A 26,328-nucleotide genomic window follows, 5' to 3' on the forward strand; every position below is an offset into this window, starting at 1 on the left:
TTATTTTGTAGTGCTTTACAATAGACTTTTTTTTTTTTTAAAAAATCAGTGCCTCTGAGAAAAGAGTATAACAGTTGCTTCCATAAATTTATGAATTTTCTACTCTTCATTTTATTTCTTGTCACATAAGGAAAAATGTTTGATTATTTATGGAACAATAATTCAAGAAATCTCTTTTACCGTTCCTGGTTTATTTTTTGTCCTCTCTCGACTACAGAGGAGACATTTATATGCTGGGCTGATGAAAGAGCTTAAGATGTCAATCTGTCAGAAAGGCTCCAACTTGGAGCTTGTCGTATAAAACAACAGAAATCTAGTTTAAAATATAAAATCATAGCATAATAGTAACAATTAAGTTAAGTTAATAGTAAGCTTTGAACATAGTTGAGCTGTAACCCTGACTTTCTAAACTTGATGAGAATGTGAAAATCCTGTTCATTCTTCCACTGCTCTTGGTGTCACATTTTATAACAAATATTAGGTATGACTGATTGGAACTTCTCTTTACTTTGTCTTCTGTATATTGTAAATTATCACAATTTAAGCATTTTTATAATTTCAAAAGGCAGTCTCAATCACAGGGGTAAAAAAGCCTTTATCATTCCTCTGAGGCAGTTTAAATATATATAAATATATATATCTTATTAATAACCATTCGACTCACTTATTCTAAATACCCTTCTAAGTTAATTAACCCTTGCTTCATAAACATTCAGGTAGTTGTTGCTGAATGCTGACATTGATATTTATTTTAGAAACCAGAATGGAAGCAGTTAAATGGCAGGAACTTATTATTAATACGCTACAAAAGTGACAATTCATGAGGTTTCCTTCAAACCACCTCTTCTTTTACACAGCCATCAATCAAAGTGACAGCATCCGTTAGATTAAGTTTGGATTCTCCAGCACAAATTAATTAATCTGTCCAGTACTTCCTATCTCACTTTTTCAATCAACCAACAAATAAAGCCAATCAAGACTTCAATTCTTTGCTGATTAGCCAATAAACCATGACAGCATACTTGTGACAGTACTTCTGGGATTCTCACAGAAGCTTATTTATAGCAGGTAGGAAGTGTCATGATCAGGCTTCACAGAAACAAATGGGTGCACATATCATTATATTTTAAAACTAGCTTCATAATAACAACAAATGACAAAGTGAGATGTGAGAAACGCATTATCTGAAATGGAAAAAACCATAAAATTAACCATCTCAGAAATCACAGAAAATAAATTAACCATCTCAGAAATCACAGAAAATGAAAGTGTTTTTCTGGTATGTAATAATAACTTTCAATTCCTGTCACTGGAACCAGAGCAACGAGGAGTGTAAAACTGAGCTCTGCAGTGATCTGCACAGAGCTGGCCAGCAGGTAATTTACACTGTGGAAATGTCCTAATGTAGGAAAAAAACATCTACATGCAGTCACTCCAAGGACTTTTCCTATTCTTCTGGAAAAGTTAAACATTCTAGCCACATGAGGAAGAGTGTGAGCAGGAAGATCTCCAGCAGCCTGTGAGAGGTTAGAAAGGAATACTGTGCCTTTGGTACACGACTCAATTGTTAGCCCATAATAATCTCGTTTGGACCCTCACAACTAGCTCTTTCAAAGACAAAGCCAGGACAGAGTCATGGGAACAGTTCATTTGGGATTCTCCCACCAAAAGGCAACAGAAGTGGGACTACATATGGTTTACCGCTTTCACTTAAGCCTACTGGTTACCAGCACCATCCCAGCAGACTTTTCACACCTAAAACTGTTATAAAACCATATTTAATTTCCGTGGACATAACACATATATTTCCACCTCACAGGAACAAAGCCACCATTTAGGTAACACACAATGTTACCTTAAGCACTTTAAATTGATAAAAATTAGTAGTGATACCTTCTGTCCCAGGGCCAAAGGAGACATAGAACTAAGAATACAGAAGTGGAAATAAGGCAAGTCTGGTTTAGAGGGAACTCATCCTAAGCGGTATGGGTAAATTAATCTGTATCACTTGACCATGGGGCTGAGGCTTGTTTCTTGTCCCTCTTTTATTTAGCTGTTCAAGGATGCCCTTCACCTATACACTGTATCTGAGTCTTAAAAAATACAATTATTTCTTTTTAGAATAGGAATGCAAAAAGTTGGATTACTGAAGATGAATCCAACCTAGATCTGTGTTCAGCAAGGACATTTTGCCAGTTTGGTATCACATGAGATATTCATAGTTTTTGTAAAGCAGAATAAAGTTTTACTACTGGAGATCAAAAGGTGCTTTTCAGAATTTATTGTAGAGGTCTCATTAAAGTTCCAATTAATTCAGTACCAAGACTCAGAGGTAGCAAGATCAGGTATTAATACAATAAAGATCTAATTCTCTCTTAATATAATTCCTACCAGTGGCAACAGATGTAATTTAAAAAGAGATGTCTGAGCAACATAAAAAAACTTACAAAATAAATATGCAGAGATTCTGTAACAAAACCGCTATGGCTAATAGAAACATGAACCGTTCTATTTTTGAAGTGTTAAGGAAATCAGGTTACGTACAGTGTGCTATTACCATGAGCATAAAATTACTTTGTAATTAAATTCCTAAGTAAAATTTTAATACTTTAAATTACTTAAAAACAACAGCAAAATAACAAAGTATGAATGAGTAATATTAGATTTCAAATTATTTTCATTTTCATGATTACAGTTCTGAAAATAATATGGAAAGCATTATTAAAATACCTCTTTCATTTCAACAGTTTTCCAATAAAATTAATATAATTAAATGCATTAGAATTTTGTAGATGTTGAAAAGTAGATTGATGATGAAGCATAAAATATTTAATGTAACTCTGGGTAAGAAATTACAGAGAAACTATATTACAAGTTAAGCATAGTTGATTTTAGAATGATTTATTTCAGTTCAATTTTTCACCCACAACCTAATAATGGTTGTAACTGTCAGCCAACTTAATATTTACATAAATTCAAATGAATAGAAAGCTCTGTGTTCCTGACATCTGAATATTTTTGTTTTATTCTGTTCTTTCTTTTTCAGCTCAGTATGTTATGAAACACCTGTTAATGTGTTATCTGACTCTACTTGAACTATTCACTAAGGAACATGACTGAAATCTACAATTTTCCTCGTTGTGTCTCTAGAAGCAGCAGCTTATAGCAGTTGAAATTATTGTCATAGCCTTTTTTTTAGTTTTGTGGGGGTTTCGGGTTTTTTTGTTTGTTTGTTTTTACTGCTGCGTTTCAATGGAACAGAGTGGAAATGTTGTTATGTAAACAGGAGAGAGATTATATGATATTGCTGCTTTGCTGCTGATACTGGTATTTTAGGCCAGGTTGTCATCTGCTAAGATAGGGCAGATTCTACTGGAAACAAGGAACTATCATTGATAAACTCATAGGTGCAAGAAATCCAAGACTATACTTTAATTAGGTGCTGCATTGTGAATATGAGCTTTCATCCCACAAAGACTGCTCTTCAGAATGACATCTTTTGGTTGTCATTGTTAGTAGGTGGATTTTTTTTTTGTGATTCAGTTCATCCGCATAGTTTTGTACTGATGGGAAATAAACATTAGCCATCTTTTAAATACAGAAAAATCAGTATAATCTCCTTATTCATTTCAGTCGCCATTTCATTTCTGTATCCTCTTTGGCTCTGTTTATATCCTCAGCCATCCAGTGTATAAGTAATACATGAACTAAGTACTTTTAAGAATATTGTGACAAAAACTGCATGAAAAAATAAGTTTTTTGCCTGGTTATCCAGCAACCGCACAGCACTTCCAGGCCTACTGAAAATACTGATAGAATGTATCGCTTTTACACTTATATGTCAGTGAATGAACTGGCTTCAAAAACTGGATGAAATACCCAATGACTGTGTTTCTGAATTTAAGAATTCATCAGTTTGCATTCCGAGTTAATTACTTTGTCATAAATATTTTCAGCACAAAATTTCCCTTAGATAGCAGAGACAGGGAGTGAAAGAGAGAAGGAAGAATGAAAGAAATCTATGAAATTAGGCTGATTTTCCTAGATGACGTAGTTACCTCTAATAAGAGGCATTGTTTTTTCTGTCTTGGAACTTCCGTCTTACTATTTAAAGATGAATACTGATTGCATGACTTCTGAACTAACAATAGTTCAGAAGGACCTCTTTCTTAGTCCATACAATATTTTTCCCATATAATTGAATGGAAAAAATTATATATTTTAGGGTTTGCCTTAGGCTTGAATGGCTTGTATGGCTTCTACACTGATTTGTCTGTTCTATTCATTTGCAACACTGTAAGCTTAGTTCTTAAACAGCTTGTTTCTGCTAAATTTTATTCAATATTGTAGTGGTGTAAATACATTGTACAATTCTATATAGAAATAAACATTGTGATTGAATTTGTGTACACATATTCCCACATTTGAAGTAAAATATGAAGAATATTAAGAAGCTGTCCCTAGATGTGGTGACATTTTCTATAGTAAATATAAAGACCATCTAGTAAATAGAGATACAATAATTTTAATATAAGATTTTAAGTTCCTTTCTAAGTGTTTTGAGGGACAATCACCAATGAACTATGTTAACGATTGCTACATGTGCAATCCCTGCTAATTACCTCTAAACAGAAGCAAGTCTTGTGTTTTGTGGGTCACAATAAATTATGTCTCTACTTAATCCTGGTTCTTCTGCATGTTCTCTTCTTCCTATAGATTTCTCTTCCTTTCTTCCTTTTCTCCTGGTTTGATTTAATCTTTTTATTTAACTACATAGATCTAAGCATTTAGAATTTTTACTTGCAGTGTACATATATATATAAATATGCATGCACACACACACATATGGGTGCTGTCCAGTTTTCACAGAGGCCATTAACACTTATGAGTTGGTTTTACAGTCAGATTTACAGCTGCTCAATTAGTATTTTTGTCTATTAATTATTTTAATACTGTGGTGGATGATGTTTACACATTACTTTATTGTTCCATCTCTGTTTCTTTCCCACATTTTGCACATAAAGTCCTATTTCCTTAGAATCATATCAGTGTCAGGGACTTTTCTCCCTTAAAATGCACTGGTGATTTCCTCAATGTAAACTTTTTCACACTGCTTTAATGCCATCTTTTCAAATTAAAAACCTGCGTTACAGTGAGAACGCACAAAACAATAAAATATTGCAAAATAATGAAGAAAAAGTGTTCTCAGGTTTCAGAGCAGTACTTTGGATTGTGACACATTTTATCAAGTTTCATTGGTCATGTCATGTTTCATATCTCTTGTAACATCAGATGCTGTAGGCTGAAGCAACCTGATGTGTGTAACATCAAAATCTACTGTACTGTATGTCATCCAAGAAATCTTTCACAATATTGTTAACAAAAAGCATATGATTCACTGAAGAAAAAAACCCACTAAAAATACAGGAAAAATAAAATGTTTCCTCACTGTACTAAGAGTTAGGTCAGATTAAAAAAAATATATCTATGGACCTGGATTTATTCTGGTGAATGATTTGGTCATAAAATAGATGTGTTGTGAACACATTTGCTTTTAGGTGCCCCCACAGGGACACATATGGAGACATACTCACATTGTATCTTTTCCAATTTAGCAGGCGTGCTTCTTACAAGATATGTCTTAATTTAGCTCCAGGAATTTCTCTGCAGACACAAAAGATCCTGATTTTCAGATAAGTTGCACAACACTTAATCTTTTAAATGTGAAAAGGAGATGAAAGGTATTTAAAGTGTGGTTTCAGAATTCCCATAAGAAATGGTATCTGAAAAGAGAAATCTGCTGGAAATAATTCTAATTGCTTCTTTTGATCTCTACTAGGGGAACTAACAACGCTGACAGATGAACTCTGGTGAGTCCTGTTGAAGCAAAAACAGTATCACCCCAGCTGCTTGCCTTGTTTCTCTCCTTGAGGTTTCTATTTCCACAGCAAAGCTGTCAGAGGGGAACACCTGCCTTACACATCAGTAGTGTCTTGGCTTGAATTTGGTGTCTTGGATTAAAAATACAATTAAACTGGGTTTGCACGAAGATGCCAGACCCTGCATGGAAGCACACGCGCTATGGGCACACGTCCTCTTTGGCTAATTCTTCTGTGGAAGTGCGAAAACTTAACGGATGGCTGCTGTAGTAACCTAAACTGTCACAAGAAGTTTTTAAGTGCCCCAAATCCCACAGTCTGAACACTGGACAACAAAAAATTGCACATTTTCTAGTGTTCACATAATTACCCAATTAAATCTCAGATAGATAACTTCCTGATTATGCTATCTGGACAGCAGTTTTCAGGTTATTTATTGTTTTTCATTTTCCATACCTATCTTGTATGTTTCTGCAAAATTTAGGTTCCTATCTCAAGGCCAAAATAAATTCCTTGAAGAAATTTTAGAGTTTTGTTCATGAACGTCATTTATCACAGAATCACAGAAGTAAGTTTATTTGTAAGTTTATTTAGTAAGTTTATTTGTAGAATTGTCTCAAAGCTTTGTGGAAAGCTGATTTTAAATTATTTAACCAAATCTAAACAAACCACAGGTTTTTGTGAAAAATTTTAAATTTAGAAAGTGAAGAATTTGAAAGAAAAACTTTTAGAACAACTGAAGAGTGTTTGCAGAAGGAGTCTTCTTTTCAGAACAGATAACATTTTTTCTGACAAAAGCCTTTAGTTAAAAGACAGAGTCTATACACTGTGCACATAACAAATGGTTTTATTTTACATCCTGCATAGGAATAGTGGTCATGAAACTTAACTGCATTATATTATCAGTCATACTGCCAGTAAACAAGTTCCTGAGCCATAGCCCTTAAATTCTAAGTTTAAATTGAGACAACAGAGAGATACACAAAAAATTTGCAAGAATACAATGCCACTATCTAGGCTGCAAAATTAGCACACATAGTAGAGTACCAAGAATTGTCTGTTATCGAGTGTTTCATTGATTTCAGAGAGAGAAAGATTTAGTAGAGAAGTCGAGGGAAACTACCAAAAAAGCATTGTGGAAATTCAAGAAAAGTTTCTTCCAAAATACCCAGTTTTACAGAAAAAAGAACTTATAAATTTTAGATAGAATCTGTATGGGCAGATCACGGTAGTTCACATCGAGACTGTGCCCAGGTAATAGTTCTGAGTATCAGACAATAGTTCTGAGTAGCAGCTATATTTCTGAAATTGTTTTAATGTTTTTGAGCATGAGGATTTTTTATTTTTTTTTGTGAGGAATATAACAATTTGTCCCAGAATATTATTTACATTTCTGTCTGAACAGAAATTCCAATGAGGTTGTTCTCCTTGCAATTGCTGCTGATGCATTATTGCACCCTATCATTGTTAAAGGTTATACTTTTTTTAGATATGCTCGTACTCCTTGTAGTTCATTGGCAATTAATGAGAATTTTGTACTGAATACCTAAATAACATCAGAACACTAAGAATACTTTTCTTTTTTCCCTGTCTTCTTTTCCTCTGGCCTGCAAATTTAAAGCGGATAAAAGTTAACTAGAGTTTAAAGAGAAACCTGAATATTCAGCATCTTCAGCGTCTGAAATCCCAGGTCATCTTTATTCTGCAGGGTCACACTTGTAGTGGTGAAGTGAGGATAAAAATAATCAATTGCAAGTTACCACTATTGGTTAACCCAAACCACAAACTATTTCTATTAATCAATCAAGAAAGACTGGAAATTTATTACATGCAATTATTTCTTATTTAAACATGGTGAAGTAGTGTCTTCTCTCAGACAATTATACATGCAGAAAAGTTTTGTCTTTAGCATCAGAATGGAGCTGTTGAAATATGCAGCAAATATGTATTTGCATAGTACAACCTGATTTTCAAGGAATGTATGTTTCATGTGCTGAATGAAAGTGAATTTTTTAATCATAAGGCTTTGTTGAAAAAAGTTATAAAAGCTTTTTCAGACTTCTACAATAATGCCATTTTTAAGTGGCTTTCAGGTTTTAAATTACACAATATTAAAACATTTTCTCAAAATCTCTGAAAAGGGGAAAAATAGATCATAGTAGCATATATCTGGACGCACACACACACACACATTTAAAGAATCTATCTATCTATCTGTTTAATTTTCAATGTCAGCTGTATAAGTCTGTTTCTCCTAACTGATAAGCCTTTCAATCTTTTTCTTTTTTTTCCCTACCAATTCCTTTACTCTTTCCATTTATTACTTTTTAACTTTGGAAATACACTTACATGCCTTAAAAATATTTTTTGAGCCTTTGCTACAATTGTAAGGAATAGAAGAATTCAACAGAAACATCATCTGTTTGCTTTGAATTGGATTCTAAAGGAATAAAGTGCTGTTTTTCGAAAGTGAATGGACTTTTCTCTCCTGAAATTTACAATAACTTTATTTCCCTGATTGGAAACAGACTATGGGAGAAACATGAAGCACTTTAAAAAGAAAAAGAAAAAAAGAAGAATTTCTTTCAATGCATAACACCAAGCTCTAGGAAATCTCTTATTTTATCTAGTTCTGTCTTTTCAAACATGTAACACTACCTTGAATTAATTTTTTAATAAACAACAAGTATTACATGAGCCTCTATTTCATAAAGTATACTGGAAAAATTAATTTGGAGAAATGTCAAAATATCTGTAGCTTCCAAGAAGTCATATACATTTATGATTTTGATTAGTTAGGATATTTTCATAAAAGATGAAGCTTTTCATTTCAGCTATTTTTAGAAAATATATATTTATATAATGACATTTCCTTTGGAAATCTTTTATTTTTCAAAGAAAGTATAACGGCACCAGAAAAGAAAAATCATTTGGGCAAAAATAATTATTTTTGAAGTTTAATTTTAAACGTCAGATTGAAAAATCAAGCATTTCTGTTATTAATAGATGTAACTGATACTGCATTTCTCATGTTTCCATGTGTTGAGGCGTGTGCTGATTTCTGCAAAGGTCAGGAGACACATTTCCTTCCACCTTTTAGCACAGTCTGTATCATTTAATGCTTGACTGGAGGCATTCACTGGGTCTTTTGCCTTTCTCTTAAACATCAACTATTAGTTACTGCCAACAGCAAGAAGTTTTCTTATCTTGTATGCCAAATTATAGGTTCTTTTTCTCTACTTACCAGCAAACAGATCTGTTTGAACAGATAGATAGTCCTTGAAATTAAATGTCATTCACAAAACATTTTTTCTATCATAAAAAATTATGTCTAATAAATACTACGTGAACATTTAGAAATCCCTTTACTTCTCAGAATGATTATATTTTCTTTAATTTTACCTGAAATTTGGGGGGAAAAAAGGAAAATAATACTGTTTCTTCAGATGGTTCAGGGGACAAAAACCCCACAGTTTTAGGCATCATTCTGCAGGCCTGTTTTTAGCAAGAGGGAGAAAGTATTCTAAGTTGGTAATACTGCCTCTGGGAGAGGCAGGGGATCTGCTGAAGGCAGAGAAGAGGGGAGGTGTTTGATCTTACCAGTCTGGCAAAGCAACACCTTGCCTTCTTGAGTAACGACTGTTCTATAGCGATACAGGTCTTCCAAACGTTAAAAATCTGCAATGCTCAGAGTCGAGATCTATTCTCTCAGTAGGAGAATCTCATAGCTCTTTCTGGGCACAGCATTCTGCAGGACCCCTGAACGGCAGTTCTCTACCTGCAAGAGATTTAAGAGTCCTCCTCTGTGCCAAGGCTTTACCTGGCAGTTGAGAGAAACAGTCATTGCTGGATCAAAGCAATCCCTACTGAATTTTGCCTTTCTAAGAGGTCTTGCAGCCTCTGGTCAGCTGGCAGTCTATACAACCAGAAATTACTTTTGGTCTAGGAGATAAGGTCTTGCCTGCCAGATTCTTGAGATCTCTTAGCATCCACTGAATTCAGAATTTGGAACAGAACAGAACAGAACAGAATAGGATAGAGGGTAGGATAGGATAGGATAGGATAGGATAGGATAGGATAGGATAGGATAGGATAGGATAGGATAGGATAGGATACGATACGATACGATACGATACGATAGGATACGATAGGATACGATAGGATAGGATCGGACTTTTTCAGTTTGAAGGTACCTGCAATGATCATCTAGTCCAACTGCCTGACCACCTCAAGGCTGACCAAAGGCTAAAGCGTGTTATTAAGGGCGTTGTCCAAATGCCTCTTAAACACTGACAAGCAGAGTATCAACTGCTCTGTAGGAAGACTGTTCCAGTGTTTGACCACCGTCTTGGTAAAGAAATGCTTCCTAATGTCCAGTATAAACCTCCCCTGGCATAGCTTTGAACCATTCCCATGCTCCCTGTCACTAGATACCAGGCAGCAAAGATCAGCACCTCCCTCTCTACCCCCTCCTCAGGAAGCTGCAGACAGAAATGAAGTCTCCCCTCACCATCCTCTCCAAACAAGATAAACCCAAATTCCTCAGGCACTCCTCACAGGACATTCCTTCCAGCCCCTTCACAAGATTTATTGCCCTTCTCTGGATATATTCAAGGACCTGAACATCCTTCTTAAATTGTGGGGCCCAGAACTGCATAAAGTACTCAAGGCGAGGCCGCATCAATGCTGAATACAGTGAGGTAACCACCTCTTTTGACCGGCCAGTTATGATGTGTTTGATGCATGCTAGGTTGTGATTTGCCCTCTTGGCTGCCAGGGCATGGTGCTCACATTGAGCCTGCTGCCCACCAGCACCCCCAGATCCCTTTCTGCAGGGCTGCTCTCCAGCCACTCCTCTCCCAATTTATACTTGTGCCTGGCGTTACTCTATTCTAGGTGCAGAATCCAGCAGCTGAACTTGTTAAATTTCATCCCATTAATCATAACCCAGTGCTCCAATCTAACTAGATCCCTCTGCAAAGCATCTTGTCCCTCAAGAAAGCCAACAGCACCTCCTAGTTTATTAGAGATGATTGCTGTAACACAGCAAAAATATGAGAACCTAATGGAAAAGCATGCAGGCTTTTGGTTCTCCACAGTCATCGCTGTAATCCAGAAATCTTTCTCAACCACAGAGGTGGGTTTGTGGGATCTCACTTGGGTAAGAGGCTGCAACAGATTTCTAAAATCTTTTTTAGTTTTATTGCTTCCATCAAAACGTGATAGAGATCATTGCTTTTAAGATAATAATAATGAAGTGAATTCAAGCACACAGAATTGGAAACCTTGAGAACAATGTTGAAAGAATGGGCTGTATGAGAGCTGTTCATCACATTTTGGTGTTATGTTAATGGGGAAGGATGAGACGTTCGCAAGCACATGGGAGAGTAAGGACATGGAGGAAAATCCACAGTGCAAGGGAAAAGGGGGTGAAATGAAGCAAGTGGTACTTGTTTAAAAAGAAAGGAGTAATTGTAGCAAATAGCTAATCTGAGCAAAACAAGGAAAGTCTGCTCAAAACTGTTGGGAGCTGAGATTCGGTTTATCTGTGCTTTGGCAGTAGTCTCAAACTCCTTTAGTGATAGCTTATACTGCAGATCGAAACAATGAGAGCTGAGTTTAAATCATGAAGTTTCAGTATAAAATTCAACTTCATGAAATGTCTAGTTACTGGAAGATGTGTCTTGGACCCTTTTTTATTACTAAATATTTTAAGTACTTTTGAACTCAGAACATCCATGTCTGCAAATTCCCTATTTCACACTGCATAAGACTTTCAACTACAGCACTGTTCAATTTAATATGGGTAGATAGGAAGATTTGTGATGGAAACCAAGTGCTTCAAGCCAAAGGCTAAATTCTCATCTCAGTGGTCTGGGACTTAGGTGCCTATCTGCTTTGAATACTGCCAGGAAAGTTATCATATGCATGAAAATTCTTGAGCATCAGAGTATAACTGCATCCTCAGTATTTGAAAGGAGCATTAACCTAAGTATTTCAAAGAGCCTATAAGCCCTCTTTTCTAAAATGTAGATGATATGGATTACATTCTCTGTAGGTATCATTTTCCATGTTTCATAAGCTCTTTTGGATTTACAAATTTGTGGAAGTTTTCAAAATTAAATGCTATCGATTAAATGTAAGCTTTATTCCAAGCTGTGAATCAGGCCTTATGTTTATCAATAATTTTTTATTTCACATTTGAGACACTACTGATTTTTCCACATGCATGCAAGATTATAATTTCACTAAACGACTCCGTTTTGAATACCTGACACTTTTCTTTTAGAATTTTGTATTGGTTTCAGCTTCTTTGAGGCTGCATAATTCCACTGCCAATGAGTGACTTGAATAATTCAGTTGCAAAATCAATAAATCATACCCTGCAACACAAAAATCCAAATGTATAATTTTGACATGAAGCTTCAATCTTCAGGTTTTTAACATACAAAAAAACACAATTCATAAAGTTACATCCCCACATATTATAATAAGAGGGACTGCTAATACTTTCAGAATCTTTGTTGTACAGTTAGAAGCATCATGAAAGTTACGGTATGTACGTTGCTTCATGTTATTAGGCAGATTGTGTTCCAGATCTTTTAAAACGAGATGGTTCCGTATTTCTTATCCCTTTAATAAAATGTATTTGATAACGTAGCTCAGTGAAGAATGGAAAGATTTGCATCATTTTAAAGCAAAACCAAAAAAAGTCTGCTTGAAGAAATGTTCACTAAAGTTGGAAAGATTCCCAGATTTAAATGTCGTCATTGAAGCATTAAGTAGCTAAATGTGAAGAGTTCTGCCTAGCATGAATTCATTTTGAAGTGCTATACGGTATAAACACATATGCATTCATTCATGCATTTTTTTTAGTTTTGCATTATTTATGCTACATTTAGTTTGGAAGATAAAGTATTTTATACATACATATATATGTATATCTGGTTTTCCCTTTGATGTTGTCCAAGTAATCATCATTCTCTCTTATTGAAGAAAACAAAAGGAAAATATTTCCATCTATAAAGGTGTCTAATATTGATTCAGTAGAAGCTATGGTAACAATATCAAGTGAATAATATGTTATCCACTGTGTTTCTATCAATGAAATGGCATAGAAAAAAAATCGTATTTTACAAAATAATTCATATGCTTGCATATACATGTACTACTGACTCTAGAGTGACTACTCAGAGTTTATAAAACTTTACATTTTTCTAATGTTCTGGAACACTAATGATAAGCATTATTATTTCAGGGTTAAATCAAGAAATGACATAAAGGTCTTAAGGCGAAGCACCATATCACCTACATTTAGGTACTTCGAATACTTGGAATAAAATTTGACTGGACTTTTCCTTTTGGTGAAGGGGGAGAGTTGACAAGTTAGAGCTGCAGTTCAAAGCAACTTGGAGCCAAATAGGGAGTTGCTGAAGACTTGTCAATAGTTTGCAGAGGAGGTAGTAGGTCCCTCTACTAAAACCATCAACTGTCTTCTGTGTAACAACCTGCAGTTTGCTCTAAGTCTGCTGGAATAAAATAAAGGATGAGGTCTCCCTCATCCTTGGTAAGGATCCAGATCAACAGTCCATGGGTATGGCATTTCCTGTTTGTTTTCCTGACATAATCTTGCACTCTCCCTTTCACATCTTCAGCAGGAAACTTTCCACGTGCAACAAGGCTCATACTATGGCACACTCTCCAGGCAAGCAGGAAAAATTGAAATGTCACAAAAGCCTGAGGCTACTACAGAAAAGAGGCCTGCTTGTAAAACTAAAATAAACCCCGGTGCATGTTATAATAGATGATTATCTGGATGTGTATTTATTCCAAGTTCCAAGGGAGTTACCAGGTTCAGTGCTCATAGGGCCACCAATGAATGTTTAGTTTCTGACTTCTGACCAGAGCGAAGGGATGGCATTGAAGACCACTGGACCACTCAGTCAGAGAAATTCTGGACACGGAGAGAAACAAAACTCTAAGCACTGAAATTGCCTTACAACCAAATACGGGTTGTCTGGGTAAGGCTGTCTCAGAGGGCTTCTTGTGAATCACCGTTTTGCGTACAGGAACCTCAGTTCCATCCCATTCCTGTTAAGACCCTCATCCATACTGGCTCCATTCATGTCAGACCTATCTGTCATGTTTTTGCAGATGCAAACTACAGTCTTGCATATGAGACAAAGACTAAGAGCACGTTTTCTCAAACAGAGACTTTCTGCTGAAGCCAGAATCTGTGACTGAGTACTCAATTATGTAACTATACAGCCTAGCAAAGAAAAAAAAATGGAGCTGACATCGAAAAAAAGTTCTTCAACATGTATTAAATTTTATAACTTTAGTCTTGTTGAGTTAATGGAACTTCAAAGAGATTTAAACATGTAATTGAAGTGCTTTTCTAAAGCACTATCAATATCAACAAAACTTCTTGTTCTGTAACCAGTTTATATCATGGGAAATTTTGAAGGACTTGAAATAAAATTTGAATGGAACGTTCTATGTGGTGAAACTCTGGATTTTTCCTCAGTAACTTTATGGCTAACAGAAGTTCTTAATTTACTTTGCCAGTTCAGTAATAGAGCTATTATGTTCCATATAATTTTTCCAATACCTCAGAAAATGCAACTTGAATTGTTCTTTAATTTAGCCATGGTAGACACCTACTGCAATCTTTGTTGGAAAAATGTCAGAACTTCTAAATGGTACTTCAGGTACTTAGATAGCAGTAAAGAAATTTAAGCTCTATAAAGTAACTCCTATGCCTGCCCATAAACATTTTTGAGGAAAGGTGTTTTTCCAGAAGAACAACCTTTTTTTTTTTTTTCAATTGCCATCTACATTTACTTTATTATGTCATATTATTTTACATTGAACTATATATTCTAACAGAAGAGCTAGTCAAGATTAGAAAACTTCAGGATGGGGGGCTTCCACAGAGGAAAATAATATTCCAAGAACCATGAATACTGTTTCTACATCTACTGCACATTCTCATGAATTTCAGTCCCAGAAGCAAAGTACTTATTCATTTCTCAGTCTTACTAATATCAACATGTTTTTGTTACCACTAATATAAATCATCAAGGCTTATTTTGGCTTCATAGGTAATTTGCTTCCATCTCATTTAATAATTTAGAATAATCAGTAGTGTTTAAAATCTTAGCAATTTTGAAGTTGTGTTACAATCAAAATGCATTTAGATTGCCATGCAATTCAACCTTACAAATCACCAGCCAATCAGCTCCCCCGATGCTGTGAAGCACTCTTATTTTGCTCTAAGTGTTATCTCATGCTGCTCTTAACACATTTGGAAATTGAGAACACTGACTGCCTTTGGTGCCTGCCTCTATTCAGTGTTTAATGTCTGAGACTTCACCACTATTCTGTTCAATTTGGTATGCCATTTCAGCTGTTGCTATCTATGCCGTAGTCCTTTTCAATTCAATAAATGTAGATTCAACCACACATTATTAGGAAATAAATTATGAAATGAATACATTTTGAAATGTGGGAACTCTACTTAGTGTCTGTTTGACTCCAAGGAAATTATGGACTGCAGGATAGTTTTAAGTCTATTTAGATTTCACTAACACGATCATCGCTGTGCTGCCTGGGAAGCTGGGGATGGATACTGCCTGATTTTTACATTCCAAAGTAAGCATGGAAACAGCAGGAATGAATTCTGTAGCCTTCAGAATGGCTCTTGCCTTCCGCTTTATGAATTTTGGAGGATCTGGACAGTTTTTGTTTACATAGTTTTGTGTGATCCAAGATGGATTTAATCCTTTCCTCTTCCTGTGAAATAATGCAAACAAAAATTTCTAACCATCTCTCTCTTTTTGACATTAGTAGCATTTTTGTTTCTCTTTTTTTACTTGAGTGCATTCATAAAAAAACTCTAGTGCTTCTATTAGACTCTTCTGATTTTTTTAGTTCTTGATATTTGCTTTTGTCTGCAAAACAATATTTCATTTTTATTATAAATCTAATTGTCTGATTTGGGGAACCCTATAAACTTCCGAAAAAATAAATCTGTAAGACATAGCTAGCAATACTGTATTTACTCAAGTTCAAGGTAAGTATGCCTTTAAATATTAACATTGCTTATTCTAGATCACTAACACCACTAATGCGATTTGCTTAAATGATATTTTTGTCCCATCTAGTCTTCAGAAACTTTAATTTTTGGGGAAAAAAAAAAGACATTAATTAAGCACATGCATCCATTCCAACTGTTCCACTGCCAGTATGAGTAGCAAAAGAACCCAACCCAACAACTAAACTATTTTTATTTTAAATTGTTTTTTTCTCATTATGTAATCCTTTGCTTTATTGCTAATATTCTGCAAATGTCATGGCAAGGTTTAATATCAAAGTTATTAATATCACAGAATGGAACACTGGATAACTTCATTGAATGAACAAATAGTGAAGTGAATAAAAAGTCTCAATATTTCGAGCTAAATTCTAACCACTTCTGTAAAGTCAGCCCGTTGGTGTGTGTATTCTCCATCTACAGTATCATCTTGTGCTTTGTAGTTCAGCTAAGAGGATAGTACTTTCATTCTGGAATTCTTTTATCAAAGGTTAAGAGAAAAGTTTAATGAGTTAATTTTTGTACTTAACTGTCAGTTACTCTTGGAGGGGCAAGATTATTATTTTGCACATGGAAGGAGACCCCTACACCCTAAGTAAATGTAGGAATGTAATGTTTTCCTTGTGAAAACAGAGAAACATAGAATGCAAAGCCTACAGCTACCCTTTTTTAACTTTGATCTTTCATACAGCAGTGATAGCTAACATAGATATCTCTAGATGATTCTGTATATTGCATTGTATAGCAGGCAGAACTAGAAAGAAATGCAGTTTCAGCCACATTTTTCTTTCTCCAATCTACTGTCAGTTCTACATATCTCACCTGTGTAGGCCCATTCTCTCTTTAGACATCTTTTAAGCTTATGTTACATCTCTCTCATCTAAATCCTGGGTTCTTACAAAGACCTCAACCTGCTATCCATCTCTCTTCCTGAGCATGTCTGATTTGCATGTCTCATCATGACTCTTGTCCAAATCTCCTCCTTGACTTCTCACTGCAGCTCATGAGCAACCCCCTTTCCACATCTCTCACCCTCTTCTGCTTGCTTAATTCTTCAGACCCTTCAAACCTCCCTTCTCACCCTCCTCTTCCTCAACACGCTGCCAGTCCCCCTACTCCCTTGCCTGGTTTCCCTGCCTGGAGAGCAACCCCTGTTGGTCCCGGCATAGCTTGTTTCTCAACCCCAGTTTACCATTCAATATCTTCAGGCAGATATTCACAAAGGTGGCAAAAGGCACATCTCCAGTGAACTTCAAAATTCTGCTTCAGGGATTTGTAGTGCTTGAGCTTGTTAAAGACAGGGGTGCCAGAATTTTGCAATATAAGGTAAACTATATACTAGTCCTTTTGCTTAGTTGTCAGATAAGGTTTAACCATTTTTTACGAAAATTAAACATATCAGCCTAAGGCAAACACTTGGCATGACAGATTTCATCTTGGTTGGTTAAATTTTGGCAGCTGAATCGGCAGCTGAAACACAACTCTCATAGTGGGACCTGTACAATCCTGAAAGATGCATGTGCGTGTATGAAACATATGCACACATACACACACATATATGTACTCCATAAACATCTGGTATGCTATAATGTAGCATGGTGTAATTTCTGCCCTAAGATGTTTCATATAAAATTAATAGTATTCTTCCTAAAGCATCCATCCACAAGAAAACCAAGGTAAAACGTGACAGAGAACAAATCTCTCAAAGTCACATAAAACAGATTAGAAGACCATGCAGGATTATCCTAGTGTAAAATCCTAATTTAAGATAAATTCTGAAGATACACATATTATTTCTGCTGTGTGGATCACTCTTGCTGCACATGCGATTTTATTACTTACTCTATTTAACATAGTAGCAGCTGTCCTCTTTCACACCTCTAGGGGAAAAAAAAAATCAGAATGGATTATTCAAAAGATTTAAATCCCTTTGAGACATGGCCCTTCCAGCAATACTATAAATTCTTTTTCACTCCAAGGTTAGATGCTATGTTGGCCTTGATTTAAAACCCAGGATTCTGTGGAAAATGGCAATGATATCCAGCTCTGACAAATTGAATTGGTCTCAAGGTATTGAAGGATGACTAATAAATCTGAGACTTGATCCCGAAACTTTTCTACACATGCATTGGGTCTCTTTCTTCTTGAGACATTTGAGATACTGTTAAATATTAAAATCATGTCATACCAGTGATCTATTTAATTGACTTAAGCTACGTTTATTATTTTCCTTCAGGATAGAATTGGAAACTTTGATGAAGTTTGAGTGAATATATCTTCCCTGCGTGTTAGTAACAACTATAATTTTCTTTGGGTCAACGTTACTAAACGTTTCATCCACTAAAGCATATAAGGAAGAATTCTCATGTAGATAAAGAGGATTACATGTGCCAGTCTCTTGGCATATTTCTAGTGTTAGAGAACTTTGTTTCTAAGAAGGTATCATTGTATATTCAGTATCTAACACAAAATCACTGGGGTTTGACTGAAACCACCAAGTGTGAGGCTTATGTTTTACCGTCACATTTATATTCAGGTTGTAGATTTTTCTATAAGGGCCAGTTGGTCATCCTGCATGCTAAACAAGCCATCTGAAGAATGCGTAACGCAATGAGCTGAGTTTGCAATGGACTGAAGAACGTAAGATTCAAGTAAGTTATTTGTGAGTTTAAACTGGGTACTTAACTAAAATATCGATTCAAATTTTGAACTGATCTCTTTTCCTTTTTAGTTTCAGCCTAAAGTGGACTTCCCTTAAGAGGACTCTTTACTTCCCTTAAGAACTCTCTTTTGATCAAATAATACATAGAAACTGCTGTAAGAATTGTGTGTACTGGAAAGCATCTAAAGATGGCCAAGGAAATACAGAGGAGCCACTAGCCTTCCTGTCCATCTGCAAAAAACTCCAACATATTTTTAGTAACTAATGAAAAACCAGTTACAATGATTTTTCCTACCTATTTAGTTTTGGGTAACCACAAAAAAAGCAACCTTTCCCCCAAGTCTTATCATCCTCCAAACAGTCCGTTTACCTCTTCTTATTTCCTTTCACCAAGCTTGATCTTTAATCCTTTTTATTAGTGCTCTGTTCCTTATCACCTATTAGCTACACTTACTGTTTAAGGTTATAAACTGTGATCTTGTGCACCTTAAAAAATACCTGGATCATTAATAGAGGAAAAAAAATTAGTACATTTTTCTGAATAAAAATAAAAGGACTATCATGGTAACTTTTTTTATTTCTCTTTTAAAAGAAAAATGTCACTACCAATCAAACCTGAAATAAGCTTCACTGCAAGGAAAAAAAAGAATTTCCTCCAGTTCTTCAGTTAACTTGTCTCAGATGATGTGCCATGCCAATCAGGTCAACAATCTTGTTTAACGAACTCAGGAAAACTTTGTCATGAAATCAGGAATCTTTTCAAAAACAGAAAAGAAATTGCCCATTTCTAAGTTGCCTGTGCAAAAAAGGAGACAAAAAGCCTCTATCTTTTAACACAGCTCTTCAATTAATTAAAATCTAATAGATGTAGCTTGCACCTCTGGAAATGCTCTTCCAGTTTTCATTTTTTTCTTATTTGGTACTGCTAGTGATTTTTCTGAAGCTGGTAAATTGTGGAAAGCCAGATAAAACACAAGGTCACTGTTTAGAATATGTTAATTTCTTCTGTTACTCACAGTCAAACAGATTCTGAATGTGAACAACTGTTAACAGACAAATTCATAATTATGGCAGGATCACCCTCAGCATTTATCTGGACAGTGTGTCTCTTGCTCCCCTATTAGCCTGATTCCAGAGTCCTCACATAATAGCCATCAAAGTGTATCTGAAACATAATTTTGTGTGTACTCTCACAGTAACACTTCTGTGAGTTTAGAATCACAGCTCTGGGGATTTTGCCTGTGAAAAAAAGTCCATAGTTTTACAAAGGTTGGAGCCTTACTTCCATAATATAAAGATAATTTGGTACAACTGCTGAACCAAAACGTCTGGTCTTGTTTCCCTCCTGTTGCCAGTCCTATTCTTGATATGAAGCAGCTTCAGCTGTGGTTGATATGGGAGACAACCCTAGCAACACGCCAACATCTCTAGGAATTCTGGTGCTCAGAGGCTGCGGTGATGGATGGAAATGTAGTGGCCAGGGAATAAATCCAAAGAAGCATCTAAAATGATTCTTCATATGCAGTATGGATGCCTAAATAAAAAATTTTTTTAAAAGTCAGCAGGAAATCTGATCTGGGAAGACACTGTGGCACGGGGAAAATGCAGACATCAGACCCAGCAAATTCTGTAGAGGCAGAAATGGCTCTTGACTTTGAGGATCTGGGGGCAAGGCTGGATCAAAGTCACTTCTGCCACAGAAAAAGGAGAGTTTAAAGGAATAGCTGCTGCTCCTGCTTCTGATGAGGAAGATGGGAAAGATGGGGACAGAAAGTTTGCTCAGTGGCCTCAACCCCTTTAATTACTCATTTTAAGCCCAAAACTGTTGACTTCCGTAAAAGTACAGCAAGTATTTTGGTATAAAACTATGTCAATCCCTCCTGTTTGAGCTAAATGACTTCATGTAAATAAACATCTTTTCTTTGCATGACAACCTGTGACAAAATGTTGAAGCCATCACCAGGATGCAAGAAAAAATTGTTCACACCTCTGCTGTTCCCATGGTTCATTATCAAAATGTTTGCCAATAATCTTGGACTACAGTGTAAGTCTCTTTCTAGTGTAACTGATATTATGCAACTGGAACAGCTCCAGCAGACCGATTACTCCATCCAGCACAGACATTAGCCTGGTGCTTAAAGCACATGCACGCAAGTTCAAGGCTCGAGCTGTTTGAATTTTGCAAAGGAAGAATTTACACCCATACTTCCCAGTTTTGTTTCAGACAGGACACGATGACAAAGACAAAAATGTCACAAATATTGGTACAAAAGGAATGACGTTATCCACAAAATCGAGTTAATGATTTTATTCCATGAATAAAATTTATTTATGACTGTGTTGTTCACTTTACTAACTATATTTTCTTTCAAATGAATGTGCCATGTCTCTGCCAGGAAAAAGCCAGAGATCTTGGGGAAAACCAATATGCACTGTTGAGAAAAATGTTTCTATTGTTCTTTTAGTGCAAACCACAAAGACACACTGAACAATAAAGAAAACTTAAAGAAAATATTTAGAAGCGAATGGCCATCATCAGTTTAAAATGCGTCTCCAGGGGCACTATGCTTTGTTACTTGGATTTGCGCAGGACCTTTTGCAAAGTATTTCTGGAAAACAGTAGCATCCTGATTTTCAGTACTGTTAATGCTACCACATTTTCTGAAACAATATAAAAATATAGCTGTGAAAGGAACTGCTCTAATGATATAAAGAATGCTCTAAGAATCTCTGAAATTTGCAGTATAATAGACTTTGTGAGCTCAAGGGATCCTGAGCTGTAATGCCTTTTCCCATGAGATACCTCTCCACTGTATTCATAAAAACTGGGTCACTGTTCAACAAACAGCATAAGACTCATTCCACAGGGAAGAGGTAAAATAAGAAATTTCATGGTTTTATACCTTCCTAACAGTGGCTCAGCAACTCCGATCTATACATTCAGTTGTCCACCAAATGTCTAATTTAATTAGTCATGAAAGTCCACTTACCAATGTATTTACCTTCAAGAGCTGATGGAAAATTTAGAGTCCTGACTGTGATTCCCAGGCAACGTAGGTATGACTATGCTTCCTTGTTCTCCCTCTCACACTGTAACTCACATTCTTTAAAGCATCAAGCAAACACCAAGCATCAATACCTCCTACATCTTAAGTAAAAAGTCTAATCATTCTATTAGTACAGGTCTTACAGCTAATGCCTGTAGGTATATAGATCCTCTGCAAAAGATTCAGGTGTTAGATTGTGAAAAGGCTTTTTTCAAACATGCTCCAGGTGCATGACCTTCAGAAATGGGAGTGATTTCAGTTATATGATATTACTGTGCTCCTGGCCACACCGCTCTAGTCTGCTCTTCTGGGTAATTCTTCTAAGGTCCGTAAGTCTTTCCATGTGGCACAGTGATCCTTCATGATCAGCTCTATGATTTGAATTCTTCTCTGGGGGCCATAAGGTGAAAACGAAGGCACCACAAATTTTAAAGCAATGAATATATAGATGTTCAAGTATTTTATTCAGTACAACTTTTAGATTGGAGTGGTTGGGGTTTTTTTCCCATGTGCAGTAGGAAGCAAGCGACTTTTTCTTCATAAAGGACTTTACTTACCAAATGTCTGGAGATATGAATGGAAGAACATGAAGTGCCGTAAGAAAGCTGAGTGTCTGTAAGTCTAACAGTTGATCAAGGCTCAATAAAGGATTTTACCAGGCTGCTAGAGTCCAAAGGTCTCCTGGGATTCTTCTAGAGCTTTGATTTCAGGAACTATGATGAAGGGACTAGTGGGTTGTTTTTTTTTCAGAGAAAACAACATGTTATTTCAACAGAGTTCTACTTCATAACAGAGCTTCACTCACAATGTTCATAGCTGACTGTCATTACAGCTTTAATCTTGAAACTTCATCTTCCGTTCCCAAAAATGTGTAAGAGCTGGAAAAATTCTAGTGTTATCCAATTTTTAGCAATAACAACAACAATTGTTTAGAACCTTAGCCTGACCAGTATTTGAATAAGAAAAAACAGTTAGGAAAAGTTATTTTCTTTAACTCTCACTAAATTTTCTTTACATGCTCAAAGCAAATTAATATAATACAACATTAAAAGAAAAGCTTAAACGTATTTAATTACCTATCTTTTAAGTAGTTTCTTTCACTTTCATCTTCCTTTTAGATACTGTATCTTGGCATCTTTTGCTCATATTTGTTGCCATGAGCAGCGCTTTCGGTCCTTGCACTGTGATTTAACCCTTTCTGATCTTGACAAATCAACTTCTGCGTCCTCGAACAACAAGCATTTTCTCAGAAATTCAATTTGTGTTCCACCCAACTAGCATAACTGGTTATTTTCTGTAAGTTGACATTCTGGTATTGTTTATGTATTCCATATTAACCTTTCCTTTCAACTCTAGAGATCTTATTTATGTTCCAGCAAAGCAGGTGAATAAGGCTCCATATCAACGATAAGCAGAACTTAGGAGCCCGTGAAGCACATGGAGGGTGCGTGCAGGAGGCGACTGTCACAGTGTTCATAACTATCTTTTTTCTGATGACATATACCGAGAAAATCTTTCCTCTTTCCAAAGGGCATATTTTTTATATGGCTTTGTTGTTGTCCAAGGGTAGGGAACACATAAGATTGCAAGCAAGTCCCTGCAGGCAACCAGAGGATAGAAAGTCCAGTCTAAAGAATCCAGGATACAAAAAACTTCTTTGGATTCTCACAATTATTGGTTTTTTTTTGCTGAGTAGTCCTTGTTAGCCTCTCCAACCTTATGTCAAGAACACTGGGCACAGGTCTAGTAACTAAAAAAGCATGGTCATTGACAGAAGGTTTAAGTTTGTTCTACATGAAAAAAATGTACCGGATCCATACTTTGAAACAGAATAAACCTATTGCTGTTATCAGCAAAATATACTGTACTACCCTGTTCACCACCATCATGCTGGAGAGCTGCTTGTTCTTAGTGAGGAGGGAAAGGGAGTGACAGTAGAAGGTATTTGAATTTATGTCAGCAGAGATATTTGTAAGGACATTACTGGGTTCATTTTTCCTTATATACTATTGCACAGAAATTAGCTCAGTTGTTCTTCCATTCTGTGGACTAACATTGTAGTTAGGGTGCCTGCATTGCTTAGACACAGAGCACAATAATCTACTATCGAGAAAAGTGGCTAAGTTTGCAGAAAACACTGAAGTTAAATATTTTATCGCCTTGTGCTTGCGGTGTCTCTAGTGCGTGTCCCCAAGCTCCTGGTTACAGGATCCTCTGGAGAAGGAATTGAGGAAGATAGCTATAAAAGTGCTTCCAAGGGCTATTTCACAACATATGTGGTAGAACTCAAGGCAAAAGGGGCAGAGTTGATTTTGGGTGCAACACAAAACATTTATGAACATTATGACATTTATGAAGTGCTGGACCTTGTCGATGACCACGGGAGTGTGCTGTCACTCAGGCTGCCATCCAGAGCTCTTTAAGGCTATGTCCAAATGTCTCAGTCTGGGATGTCTCTCCTGGTCTTTAGCAAAGTGCACATCCCAGATGTAAATTGACTCCCTGGGGGACAAGACACGGGTAGTTTCTTCTGCTCCTCTTCTTCCCCATACCATGGTTCCCATGGGAAGCAAACTGGGAGTAGAGTTCCTACGGGAGCTGCAGTGTGTTACATTCAGAGCTCTTATCAGGATAACTGGCATTACAACTGACAGAGCAACCAGCCCACGGTCTATATATAACGTCAGTTAGTGGGTTTGAACACCATGAACCAAAGTACTTTGAAATTATAGCGTCTTCTGACGTCTGCAGTGCCTGTACTATGTGATGTTTGAGGAGCAGCCAAGGTGCCATAAAATCCTGTGGATGAACAGCATTAGTGCTGAGCTGGACTGACCATAAAACATAACTTGCTCTAAGAGGTCTTGTACAGAATCTCACTTCTACTTGCTGAACCTGAATTCTTGGGCATACCTCAGAACCTTAACTTCTGTTTTCCCACTTTGCAAACCTGTGACTGATCGTTCTTTCTGAATTTTGAACAAGCTTGTTTTGTTATTGCATCTGTTTGATTAAAGAACTGCATTTGACAAATTGAAAAAAGTCTCGTTAGAAAATATGTTTTCAGGAAGAAAAACTTCAGAGAATTTCATATCACAACAACAAAAGAAATGGAAACTTCCCCTTCCTGCCATCCCCAAAGATCTAAAGGTTTCTCAGAAATTCAGAACATTCCCCCCAGGTCTTCTATCCCCAACAAAGACAGCCTCCTATTTCCTTTAACACACTGCCTAATGAAAAATAGTAAGTACTCCAACATAAAAGATTTTTAATCATCCAAAGTGGTGGCTCTGTAGTACAAATCAAGGAATTAGCAGCAACTGATTTTACACAGGAGATAGAACAGAAGTGCCTTGGGGCAAATCAAAAGCCAATCTGTACTTCTATAAAACTGTGAGGCTGAATTTCATTCAGCGTACAATTTAAACATGCTTTTCACAGTAATTCCATATGTAATGTGCCAATTTTTTGAGTTGCAATAAATTAAAATATACCTTTTATTATTAAATATTATGAAAAGGTTAAACTGACCACATCTTTCTTTTCTAGATCCTTCTTTCTATATTATGTACCTATTGTTTGAAGAAATTGCTTTGATACCAGTGGTGTTTTGTATTCTTTCATAAGATCTTTTTTCTGTCAGGTGTGAACATTGAACGCAATGCTTTGCTATTGCACTTGAGTTCTTGTAGCTCAGGAGATGATAGGTTTAGGGACAGCTATAGAAGGGGAAGGCAAGGGAATAGAAGAAGAAAAGGGGAAGAAAAAGGAAAAAGATCTTGAAACTTGTGGGTATGGTGAAGGGATGTCTGTACTTACTATGGAAAAATAATAAAAAACACGTTTACTTATATATTATGACCCATGCACTGAACAATACAATCTGATTTTCAAAAATTAGGACATTGAAAAAAGTCCGTTTATGAGTTTATTACAAGGTCTGTTTATTACAAAATCAAGAAACAATGAGCTGTGACATTTGTCTCCTTTTCTCAACAAATATTTAGAGAGAATGGAGCCACATATCAGGTTGGAGGGTTAAGATTTTGTTTCATTATTGCATTACAGCTACACTACTGTAAAGGCTTTTCTGCAGACTGTGGACACTTAAATGAAATTCATGTAAATATTTTGTTTCCCCTGTATCACCAGCCTTTTGCATCATGCAGGGACATAATCTTCTAGAGGCACTTTGCTTACTTGATGCAACAAAAAAGTATTTCATTAATCCATTCTTTTTTTAATACGTGGAGGTTTTGTGATATATAGTTAGTCACTGTGTAGACTTTTATGATGTAGTTTCTCATCAGCATGACTGTCCCACCAATTTCATCCTAAATTACAACTCATTTTAATTTGATTCTAAATTATAACCCCTGTTAATTGTAAAGGGGAAATAAATACAGGCTAGCAGGGCAAGTATGCAGCAAGTATTAAAGAGTCCACAGCCAACACGAGGCTGTGATGTAGTTGTGCAAATCTGGTTGGGCTCACCTGGCATAGGAATGGGCACATTTTTACATGTCTTGTTTCTCCACATTCTAGCTATATCTACCCTGTGCAAGTGAAATCCCTTTGGATTGTTCAGGCAGGAGTTTCAACCTGAATGTGAATATTGTCTGAATTAAAAAGCATTGTAATCAT

Source organism: Vanellus vanellus (genome assembly GCF_965231255.1).
Source record: "Vanellus vanellus genome assembly, chromosome: 2".
NCBI classification, from domain to species: domain Eukaryota; kingdom Metazoa; phylum Chordata; class Aves; order Charadriiformes; family Charadriidae; genus Vanellus; species Vanellus vanellus.